The sequence below is a fragment of the Cervus elaphus genome, chromosome 25 (assembly GCF_910594005.1).
Source record: "Cervus elaphus chromosome 25, mCerEla1.1, whole genome shotgun sequence".
In the NCBI taxonomy this organism is placed as follows: Eukaryota; Metazoa; Chordata; class Mammalia; order Artiodactyla; family Cervidae; genus Cervus; species Cervus elaphus.
Genome location: NC_057839.1, coordinates 20,011,076 through 20,023,614, shown reverse-complemented (window position 1 = coordinate 20,023,614; position 12,539 = coordinate 20,011,076). Strand labels below are relative to the sequence as shown.

Sequence of the window (12,539 nt, the reverse complement as noted above, 5' to 3'; positions counted from 1 at the left end):
AGGGCAAAGGGAATCTATGGTTTCCATGGTTACAGATCGCGCTGCATCTGGGGGTCCCCGCTCCCTATACTGCGCAAGCGCACAGAGCTGCCTTAGATGCCCGGCGCCTTTGGTTTCGAAGAGAAAGCTCCTCCCTCTCCTTTCGCCGTTCTCCTATCATCTTCTCTCTTTGCCTAGTCCACGCGCTCCGGTGTCCGTGACGCAGTATTCACGCGCCCGTGTCGTTTACAGCCGCGACGCTGAACATGGCGCGTTCCTAGAAGCCGCTTTCGGCATCAGTAGGCGGCGGCGTGTGGACTGGAAGCGTGGGGCGCAGAAGCAGCCGACGCGGCTTCGTGTTGGGGCGTGGAAGCGGGAGAGACCGGCTATTCCGGACCGAACCAAACAGTAAGGCCCCGGCTTGAGAGCCTCAGAGCGCGCGCCTGTGGAAGGGAGGAGTGGGCTGGGCAGCCGAGACCTGAGAGGCGAGGGAAGAACGTGTGGCTGTTGGGAGGCCAGGCATAGCAGTAGCGAGAAAAGGGCGGCCTGCAGGCTTGGCTCTCTGTTACTTTAAGGACCCCTGGGAGCTCGAGGTTGCCCCAGTAAGCCTGGCAGCGGGAAGCATGATCGCGGAGGAATCAGGGTCCGGGGAAGCCGGGACTGGGTGTCAAAATGAGGACGTAGGGTGCTCATTGTGGCTGCGATTGCGGGTTAGGGTGGTGCATTTGCCCTTGGGGGATAGGTGGTGCTAATTTGCAGAGACCGTGGTCATCTTTAGTATAAAATCCTTGTACGTTTTTGCATATTGCATCCACGACATTGCTGCTAATAGCAATGCTGTGAAAGCTTTAATTGATTATTAGATCCTTGCTTGCCTTTAGAGAAAACGTGAAGGAAGTTATATATTTTCACAGAGGACCTACTTGCTAAGGTATGGCCGCCAATGCTTGAGCCCAGCTTCTTCTGCAGCTTTATAATTTGAGGGTTTTTGTGATTCAGCAATACTATATTGAGGCCCATTGCATCTGTCATTTTTCTTTATCCTTTTGTGAACGTGGTGGTGAAAGAGGGCAGTATTCTCTTTCAGATTAACTTGACAACATAGTTAGGATTGCTGTATTGCCTCCTGGAGCCAAGATTCCAATTGACATCTCCCCTCCCCACCCCATTTGAACGACCTCACTTGTAGTGCGGTAGTGCCCTTGCAGTTTGTCTATTCTTAAGAAGGGAATAAGGAAGAGCAGTTTACAACCGTAATGCTTTTTATCTTTTTAACGGATTGGGAGTTCATTCCTTCATTTTCACATTATTTCAGACTTCTCTATTCAGTACCGAGGCTTCAGGTTAAAGGTGGTGTGACTATGACATCCTTTTCATGACATTTCCTTACATCTTTTGTCACTAGAGAAGATTTCTGTGAAATTAGACTGAATATCTTTCCCTACTGGTGTAATAGGTTTGTGGAATTTCCCCCCTGTAACTCCTAAGACAGGGAATAGAAGGAACAGTTTAATTATAGCAGTGATTTGTGGCAATATATTACAGCCTTAGGGCAGCTGGACTGTCTCTGCCCCAGTTACACTTCCTAAAGCAGAAGGAAATACTCAACACAAATGAATTTAGTTGTGATAATAATGATTGGAGGTTCTAAATAAATAGGTGAAGATTATTCAGGATCAAACCTGAAAGCAAAAGAATCCTTGTAGACACTTGGCAGTTAAAGTGTACTGAAAATCTTTCTAGAGATAAGTACGTGTGTTCTTCCAGAAATGTTCATAGTTTGATTAGATAGATTTTAACCGTTGTGTTGTATATATGTATGTGTGTGTGTGTTTGTATTTAATCTTGGGCTTTTCCTAGTTTAGTGTTATTGATGACAGTTCCTTTCTTTTCCCTGTCTGCACCAAATGGGGACTGTCAGTTAATTTCAGAGTGTTTTAGGAAACAGCAAGACACATTTTGGTCAGATGTGAATCTGGAGTGTTTTTGCTTGGTTTTTTAAATTTCAGGCTGATTACAGATAAATCGACAGTTAAAAGCTTTGTAGAACTTGAGCTGGAACAGTGTTCTACCCTTGCTGCTCAAAATGTGGTGTATGGCATGACCTGAAAGTTTGTTAGAAGTTCACAATCTCCAGCTTAACCCAGACCTACTGAATCAGAATCTGCATTTTAACAAGCTTTCCAGATGACATGAATGTACATTATAGCCTGAGGCACACTATGTTGGTTGATAAAAGTTGAAGACCAAGGTCATGCACAAACCTGCATAAAAATTATAGCACTTTTTATTTTTAATCTGAGGTGATCTTATGCTGGATATCAAGTCTGGTTTGTTAGGTTGAAGCAGCTAAAGGCCCAGCAGTGCTAAGTGACTTGCATAAGGTCACATATTATCTAAATTTTTAACTCAGGTTCTGAATCACTATAAATGCATTTCTTTTGCTAGTTACTTGGAGTTCACATTATCAAAACTGAACTAAAGCATTCATGAATGACAGCTAGGTATTCATTCAATAACAAACATTTATTGACTAATGAAAAGGCAGCCTACTAATCCTGGATGTCTTTAGTAATTACTCTTGTCTCCCATGGTGGTTATTAGCCCACTACCTCCTTCCTTCCTTACTCTTTCCTGGATAATCTTGTCCTCTGCTTCACAGAGGAAATGCTGGGAATGTCATTGCTTTTGCCTTCTTTTACCCAGTACTCATCCACCTTTATCTGTGCATCTCTAATTGTGCTCTGGATTTCTCTTTTTTCCTCAGGGACAATGTTTATTTGATGTATTAGTTTGCTAGGGCTGACATAACAAAAAGCAGACTGGGTGGCTTAAACAACAGAAATTTATTTTCTCACAGTTCTGGACGCTGGAAGCCCAAGACCAAGGTTAGTGCAGAATTGATTTCTTCTGAGGCCTCTCTCTTTGCATTACATATGACCACACTCTTTTTGCCTCTTTACATGGCTGAACCTTTGAGCACTAGAACCTCTAGTGTCTCTTTTTCTCTTTAAAACACCAGTCACACTGGATGAGAGGCCATGCTGATAGACTCATTTTAACTTAATCACACGTTCAAAAATCTTATCTTCAATATCAGGGATACTGAAGGTTAGGGCTCCAACATATGAATTTTGGGGAATACAGTCCATAACACTTGCTTATCCATTTTACTCTCAACTGGTTCTAATTTACTAGGATTTAAACATACTGCAGTCATTTTAAATATACTCTTTTTACTCTAGATTCCTCTTCAGTTTTATCTGTAATAATTTTTCTTAAATTTCTTGAAAGAGCTGTCTATACTCATTTTCTCCACCTTCCTGTTACTTATATATTTGTTTATTTATTTGTTTGTTTATTTTTCAATGTGTTGAAGGCTGCCGTCTGTTGCAGTCACTGAATTTGATGGGGTGATGGTCACTATTGATCTCTTTAGTCTGAAATTTAATGGAATCTTGTAAATCTTTGACATTTTGACTGATTGTCCCCCTTGAAATTCTCTTATGTTTCTGTGCCACTGTAGTTTCCTTATGTCCCTTCTATATCTTGCTAAGTCTTTCCTTGGTATATTTTCTCTCTTCTCTGGCCACTTTAAATATTCATTTCACTCTGGGGTACTGTCTTCTGCCTCTCTGCCTACTCTGTTTGAAGGATTTCGTCTATTATGACTTCAACTTCTGTCTTTATTTTGGTGACTCCCAAATCTCTGTTTAGCATACATCACTCTTAACCACTGACACACTGTGGCTGTTGTAAGACACTTTAAACTTATGTCAGAAAAACTATGTATCTCACCCTTTCTGAAGTTGCTTCCCTTCCTCTTCTGATTCTTCTGTACAGCTCATCACTCAGTTGGAGACACCCAGAATCTTAACTCTTCCCTGTTACTACATTGATGGGCTGACCTTCCCTCACTTTCCTATATAATAATTAACCAAATCTTGTTTTACCTCTTTCATCTACTTTTTCTCTGTGGCTACCAGCTTGGTTCAGATTATCAGTATTATCTGGACTTCTATCTAAACCTTCTAAAAAATTCCCTTGCTTCTGACAGTGCACCACCCCTCTGTACCCTTTCTTTTTCTGTAGGGTGATTGTACTGTTATTCTGCAGTCCTTTTATACAGGCATTCAGATAAAAATCCAAACTACCAGGCTTAGGAAATAGAGACATTAATGCTTTGGGTCTTGCTTGCTTTTTGCTTTCACCTTCTGTTATTTCCAGCCTCACATTCTTTTGTCATGCTGAATTGTTTACAGGTCTTCAGACGTGTTTGGATGTTTTTTTAAAGTTGAGATGTTTGTATGTTGTGTGTCCTCTGCCTCAAACATACCCATCTCTTGTCTGACAAATACCCATATGTGCTCATCTGGATAACTTCTACTCAGCACAAATGTGGCCTTGCTCTCTGGGAAGCCTTCCCTAGCGTTCCTAGGGTGAGTTAGGTCTTCTGAGTGTTCTTCCATAACAGCTTAGTATAGCTTTTATAATGTCTTTTGTAATTGTCTTTTTTCCTCTCTAGACTTGAATGCAGTGACTCTCTTATTTGTTTCTCAGAGTAGTTCCTGCTTTATTGCAGAATACTGTGAATGGAATGTGAATAACCAGAAAATTGAAAAAAATGTGAATGTTACATATTCTGGAGGTTAGACTGAGTGAGTTTGAAACATCAAAGACTTAGGTTAGTTTTTGTGACTTTACACAGCTGTACACAGATATTGGGATTTAGTCATTGGATTCATTTATTTAACAAATATTTATTCATCATTCTCTTGTGTACCAGATCCTACTTCTAGATTCTGGTGACATACGTTTGAACAAGTCGAAGTCCCTGGTCTCTAGATCTTAGATTATAATTGAGATTCTGGACAATAAAAACATTTATATTAGAATATAGACAGTTAAAAATATTAAAATGGAAGATTAGAAAATAGAAGGAAGGATATTCAGAGTAGAGAGTTTCTTGATTGAAGGGAAAGCTATTTTATATTTTAGATTAGGCAGTCAGGGAAGACTTATTTGATTAGTTGACAGTTTGAGCAGAAACTGGATTGAAGCTAAACAGCAAGACATGCTAATAGCTAGAGGCAAGAATTTTACAGCCAGAGGGAACACATTCTACAGGGGGAAGAGAAGAAATATTTTATGTATCCATTCCATTAAAGACGGGTGGTATATTGTCTCTAGCTCTTACTGTAGACAGTGCCAAGACAGATAGCCTTATCCTTTTCTCTTCCTTGTATGCCTATGCAGGAGTTTCTTTAGTTACAGTATCAAGTGTGGAACTGCTGGGCATAGGATATTACCTCATCGTAGGATACATAAACACACACACACCCCCACACCCCGCACACAAACGCATTTCACTCCTGATGGCAAGATTGCTGTCTGAAGTATCTGTACTAATGTATACTCTGAGCAGCAGTGCTTAAAGATTTCTGTTTACATACGTTCTTGCAAGCACTGAATACTTTCAGGCTTTGTAATTTTTGCCAGTCTGATGATTATAAAGTAATATCTCAATTAAAAAAAATTCCTCATAGCCAGTGAGGCTATCTGTCTGTCCTGATCTTTGTTGACCATTTGACTTTTCCCATCTATGAATTGTCTCTATGTATCCCTCATCCTGTTTTTTATTTCTTGTTTTGTTGATTTACAGACATTCCATATATATTCTGTATAATAATCCTTTATCTTTTTAGTCATTTACAATTTCTCCTAATATTAAGCTTTTTAACTTATGTTTTCATTGATGTTAATTTTGGTTTTCAGTTTTGCTGTAATATTTATCAGAAAGATAAGCTATAGTCTTTATTGTATTTTGGCTCTCAAGTCTAAAGATTTTTAAAAACCAGTTAATTTCACTTGGAATTTGACAACAGTCCAATTAAAAGAAAAAATTGGGTGATCAATAGAGAGTATGGGGTTGTGATGGAGGCTTGAATTCTAAATCCCCAGAAATGTCACTAATTTGCCTGTGACCATACTGGATTCACAATTTATCTCTTTTACCTTTTGAATGCAGTTTCTTGGCCAGTAAAACAGAATGCTTAAATTAGATATATTTACTGTTGAGAGAAGTGGTATGGATGGCTCCAAGGTGATACAAAATTATTTTAATGATGCAAAATATTATCTTAGTGATGAAATGTAGAACAGTTGTTAATTCTGAAGATGCTACTGGGCATACAGCCTATACATTAATGAGTGAATTTTTATAAATACAAATGACTCTTCAGGCTAAACTGTCACAACAAGATTATGAGATTCTTCTAAGACGAATCATAGATATCCTGGATGGGTAATTGGAAACTACTAGTCAAAGATACATACATTTGTAGAGGACTGATGATCCCTTCACAGTTAGCAAAAAGTTTTGACTAGAATTTGGTCAGTTATGGTCTATAAAATTTGGGCTGTGCTATTACTCCCAAAGAACAGTATCTTGTCCAGAGTCACACTTAAGAGTTTTTCCTTCTCATTTCTTTGGCATCAGACAAGGAACTTTAAAACCAGTAAGCATACTGCTGTTCTTTAGTAGTTTTTATACAAATGTGTATTTTTTTCTTTCACCTAGAGAGATGTCAAAGAAGGTGGTGGTGACCTAGTTGGGGCCTCACTGCTTAGCATTACGTTGGTGGGTGTCACTGTTCAGGAAAAGTTCCTTAGCTTTTCTGACAAGGATGTGTTCAGTCATGGGGACTCCCATGTATACCAAACAGGCAAAAGACTCACTGAAGTTTTTCAATGCCATTTTACTAAAAACTCCCAGGACAACACAAATCCGTGGGTTTATTGGGTAGGCCTTCTCTCACAGCTGCGTCCTGGCACTGTATACTGCTTTTTTATGTACTATATAGGTTACACGTTTATTTCTGTGTCTCTACCCACTTGAATATACTCTTCATGAGAACAGGGTTTTTTTTTTTTTTTGGCTTTTTTAGTGCATTGGTGTATCCTAAGTGCCTAGAATAATGTCTGGCATTTGTAGGTATTCAATAAACATTTGAATGAATGAATGTGGAAAAGTCTAATGATAAGCCAGTAAGTATGAGAAAGCTGATAAAGAGCACAGGATTAGAACAAAGGATGTTAGATATTCCCAGTGAAAAGCATTGTTAACTTTTATTGGCTCAATGTGCCCCATTTCAGTAGCTGAAGCTGCTGAGTGAACTGTTTGTTCATTTATTCCTTCATTTGTTTTTTAGCCCTTCAGCAGACTGTTTACCTTTGTAGTATCTTTTATAGATATTTCTCTCTCTACTGTGATGTAATTCCTGTACTTCCAGAAATGTTTCTTTCACCTCTTTTTTGCCTTTTCTGAAAGCCTGCCTTCCACTCTTAGAAATTGCAATCACATTATTGCTTTAAGTTCCTCAAACATTTACTGAACATTTACTACATCTTTGACACATTATATTAGGTGCAGGCAGGTATAGATGAATAAGACACAGTTCTTGCCTTTATGCAGCTCCTAATTTTGTAGGTGGGACTCAAATTAACAAGGAAATAGATGTAGTAATAGAAGTATGTTCTGTAGGTAAGAATGGTGTGGCGGAAGGAGCACTTTACATCTAATGCAGTTAAAGTTCCCAGAGTGGGTGTTGTCGGGAGTGAGCAGTGGCTTTCATATTCTCTGTACCGTGGTCCATTAGCTGCCATTTGAAAAAACATACATAAAAGTAGGGGGAATTGTATGAGGAACCCTTATCTACTCACCACCCAGGTTTAACAGTTGTCAGCTCATGGTCAATCTTATTTCATCTTACCTCCACCTGCTTCCCCTCTAACTGTTGCTTGTACTATCTAGAAGCTTGGTCAGATTCGAATTTAACTTAGTTTTTGGGCAAACTGCTTTAAGATTTTGGTTTCTCACAGTAATAAAATATCCCTTTCTTTATGCTTTTTAGTTTGATAACTTTCCTTTTTTGTTATGTTGGAACTCTTCCCCTAGTTTTCACAGAAATTCATTTCTTCCTTTTCTTTGACACATTTTTCACTAGTTTGCTTTTGATCCTAGGCAGTTTAGCAGTTTTGTAATATTTCCTATCCATGATTCCTCCAGAATATGTTTTCTGCCTTCTGTTCTTCTTTTCATAGACTTGAATTGTAGATCATGATTTGACTTTCAGGAATTTTAACTGTCTTTGAAAAAATAGCACCTTCCCCTTATCTCTCTGTAGGGGATGTTCCAGTAATTTATGGTAAATACTGTATTGCTTATACATTTCACCAAAAAGGCTACTCTTCATTCAGGTTTTTATTTGCCTAGTACCTATTCTTCCAGGAGGAAAATTGTAGCTTTCAAGTTACTATGTCACTCTCAAAGGCCTGTGTCTCGCCATTCTTCCTCTTTCTGAACACTTGTCCTGTCAGATGTGGACTACTGCAGTGTTTTTCTCTTTGGGTGTTTTCATCCTGCTCCTCTTATCACTCTGCCTTTTCCTGTTCCACAATTTCTCAGTCTCCTTTATGCTAAAACATTGCTTATGAGTATTACATTTTCTTAAGTTCTATCATTTTATTTTCTATGAAGCTCAAAAACATATTTTCATCTCACATTTTCTTTTGCTAGAGATGAGAGTATTTTTCATGATGCAGGGTTCAAATAAAGAAGTAGAGACAGTGGTGTAAGGAAGTTTTCCTGCCACCTTGCAGATGGTTGTCCTGGCCAGGTGGTCACTAAAGAGAATCACAGTGTGCTCTTCCCAGGTCAGTGAGGGAGAAGGATGCTTGGAACATACTCTTGGGATGTGCTACTTACCTGTCACCATCAGGTGGCACTGCAGGTTAATCAGTTTATTTTTACATCCTAGTCGGCCATTCGGAGAAGGCAGCGGCACCCCACACCAGTACTCCTGCCTGGAGAATCCCATGGACGGAGGAGCCTGGTGGGCTGCAGTCCATGGGGTCGTGAAGAGTCAGACACGACTGAGCGACTTCACTTTCACTTTTCACTTTTATGCATTGGAGAAGGAAATGGCAACCCACTCCATTGTTCTTGCCTGGAGAATCCCAGGGACGGGGTCGCACAGAGTCGGACACGGACACGACTGAAGTGACTTAGCAGTAGCAGCAGTAGGCCATTGTCTGGTAAAGGAGTGTGTAGATGTGGAAGCTTTCATGGAACATGAAAAGACTTCAAAGTAAAATTAAAGATAAACACACTATTGCTAACAAACACAAATTTATTTTCCTTTTATGTGATGAAAGTACAATATATATGTATGTGAAGCGTTATGTAAAAAAGTAATAAATCAAAAATTTTTTTTGTTAGTTTCATTTTTCTCAGACTGTTAAATATTTTTTTTTTTTTTTTGTTAAATATTTTAAACTCTTGACATCACTTCATAAGAATTTTTAGAGATGAATATTTGTAGTTAAAACTGGATTATAAGGCTCAAAGTCCCCTGCATGAGGAGGATTGTCTTTTGGTAAACATTGCTATCACAGATCTAGGTAAATATGGCAGAACTATTGCTTATCAACTCTTGCTACTGAAAACCAAGTTCGTAAGCTTTCTCCTGAATGTTTTGATGAGAGTGCACTTATTGACCACATTATCTACTTAAATGTGCATGTTTAATATGTCGCCATGATCTCTTGGTATGTGCTTGTCAAGAGAAATACATCATGATTTGAAGCTCTTGAGTTGGAATGTTTTAGGATTACAGAAGAGAAATCAAGCAAGTATTCCCATGCAAATTTAGAATAGATATAAAGTGAAAATTCTTGGCCTTAAAAAAAAAATCATTTTTCATCATAAAAGTAAAATGTGTAAACTGTTAAAATCCCTCTACCTTCTGGGACTACTTTAGAACAGTACTGTTTATGATTCTGTTTCTCGCTTGTCTTTATTCTTAGACATTTTTTATTTGTATAGCTTTGCTGCATATATTTTATGTAGTATTTTTTATTTGATATTATAGATATTCCTCTAATTACACAACAGACTAAAAAAGATCATTTTTAAAATTCTGATTGGTTTAGGATTTAAACTTGGATTTCTACCACTAAGTAGTTTGTAGGTCCTTTGACACTCTTGAATAGATAGAATATTTCAGCATAGAGAAGAGAAAGCAAGGGAATATCTTCTCTCTTTCTTGTTGTTATATATGTTTTATTGTGTATTTTTTATCCCAAAGTAGATCAGTCTTTAACTATCTGCATGACATCTCATATAGAGAATTTTTCAACAGCTCTGATGGTTCTTTAACGTAAAGGTATTTGGAGATATATGGAAGCATTTTGAGTGAAAACTGTCTTTAGGAAGTGTTACTTACATATACTGTGCAAGGATGCGAAACAACCTATAATGCACGTATGGAGAAGAGTTTTCCTGTTGAGAAACTGAAATGAATTCAAATGGTAAAGTGTGGATTTGAATGGGACTAGCACCTCTGGAACCTTCCAGATTATTTCAGAAGTTTTATGTCCTTTAATCTTGCTTTAATTTCTTAAACTATTACTCTTTCTTGCTCTTATTAACATTACTTATTAATACTTCAGCCACATGTTTTTGATTTCTTCAGTTACTTTTTTTGGTCTCTTGCTAACTTTGGCATTTACATAGTTAGAGCACTTAAAATAACAGCTTAATTAAGATACAATGCACTGACCACACAGTTCACTCACTGCAAGTATACAATTCAGTGACTTTTAGTATATTCACAGAGTTGTGCGGTCATCACTACAAACAATTTTAGAACATTTCATCACCTCAGATTGAAGTCACTCCACATGTTTCTCAATCCCTTTTTATTTGTGGCTTGGTAGATCGTGTCTTTGTAGCACTGAATAATATTCCATTGTCTTGATGCACCACAGTTTATTTATCCATTCACCTACTGAAGAATATCTTGATTACTTCCAAGTTTTGACAGTTAGGAAGAAAGCTGCTATAAACCTGTATGTGTAGGGTTTTGTATAGATGAAAAGTTTTCAGCTGCTTTGGGTAAATACCATGTAATGCAATGGCTGGATTGTATAGTAAGAATATGTTTAAGAAACCACCAAACAGTCATCTAAAGTGGTTATACAATTTTGTACTTCCACCAGCAATGTCTGAGAGTTCTATTGTTCCACATTCTTGCTACCTACCATTTGGCCATTTTAATAGGTGTGTAGTGTATCTCATTGACATTTTAATTTATATTTCCCTGATAACATATGACGTGGAGCATCTTCTCATATGATTATTTTCACATCTATATATCTTCTTTGGTAAGGTGTTTGTTAAGGTCTTCGGCCCATTTTTTAAATCACACTGTTTGATTTTTTTGTTGTTGAGTCTTCAGTTCTGTTCAGTTGCTTAGTCATGTCCGACTGTTGGTGACCCCATGGACTGCAGCATGCATTTTGCCTTTTCTTCTGTTTTTTTTTGGCCATGCTGCACAGCAAACAGGATCTTAGTTCCCTGACCAGGGATTGAACCTGAGTCCCCTGTAGTGGAAGCACGGAACCTTATCCACTGGACCGCCAGCTAGGCCTCTTCCGTTCAGTCACTCTGTCACGTCCGACTCTTTGTGACCCCAAGGAATGGCAGGTGGTCCTGAGAGTTCTTTTTATATTTTCATTATCAGGTATGTCTTTTGTACATATTTTATCCCTGTCTGTGGTTTGTCTTCTCATTCTTGATACTATCTTTAGCAGAACAGAAGTTTCTAATTTTAGTGAAGTCCAGCTTATCAATTATTTCTTTCATGGAGTGTGTCTTTGGTGTTGTGTCTAAAAACAAATCACCACACCTGAAGTCATCTAGGTTTTCTTCTAGGTTATTTTCTTGGAGTTTTGTATTTAAATCTAGGTCTGTAATCCATTTTGAGTTAATTTTTGTGAAAGATGTAAAGCCTATGTTTAGATTCATTTTGTTTTGCATATGGAGATTCAGTTGTTCCTGTGCCATTTATTGAAGAGATTGTTTTTCTGCCATTGTATTGCCTTTGCTCCTTTGTCAAAGATCAAATTTCTGGGTGTCTATTTCTGGACTTTCCAGTCTGTTTCATTGATCTGTTTGTCTAACTCTTTCACCAGAATCACTCTCTTGATTCCTGTAGCTTTATAGTAAGTCTTGAAGTGGATAGTGTTAGTCCTCCCGGTTTATTCTTCAGTATTGTATTGGCTATTCCAGGTCTTTTGTTTCTCCGTGTAAAGATTAGAATCAGATTGTTTGTATCTGTAAGATAATTTTTTTGAGTTTTGGTTCCAACCAAAATCCATAGATCAGGTTGAGAAGAAGTAACATGTTGACAGTGTTGAGTCTTCCTATCCATGAACATGGAATATCTATTTATTTAATTGTTCTTTGATTTTGTTCATTGGTATTTTGTTGTTTTCCTCGTAGAGACCATGTATGTATTTTGTTCGATTTATATCTGAGTATTTAGTTTTGGGGGGTGCTAATGTAAATGATACTGTGTTTTTAATTTTCACTTCCACTTGTTCATTCTTGGTATACAGGAAAGCATTTGACTTTTGTATATTCACACAACATTGCTCTAAATTGCTCTAAATTGCCTATTAGTTCCAAGAGGTTTTGATTGATTCTTTCAGATTTC

The 12,539-nt window shown here is 37.9% G+C and overlaps 1 protein-coding gene across 2 annotated transcripts in view; it reads left to right on the top strand.

The window, feature by feature from the left end:
* Positions 1-228: 228 nt before the first annotated feature.
* The window catches only part of IPO11 (importin 11), a 197,501-nt gene continuing 185,190 nt past the window's right edge, over positions 229-12,539 (top strand). For both annotated transcript variants that reach the window (XM_043887205.1, XM_043887206.1), the window contains exon 1: positions 229-387. The gene's annotated coding sequence lies outside the window, so the exon portion shown is untranslated. The remainder of the gene's footprint in view (positions 388-12,539) is intronic.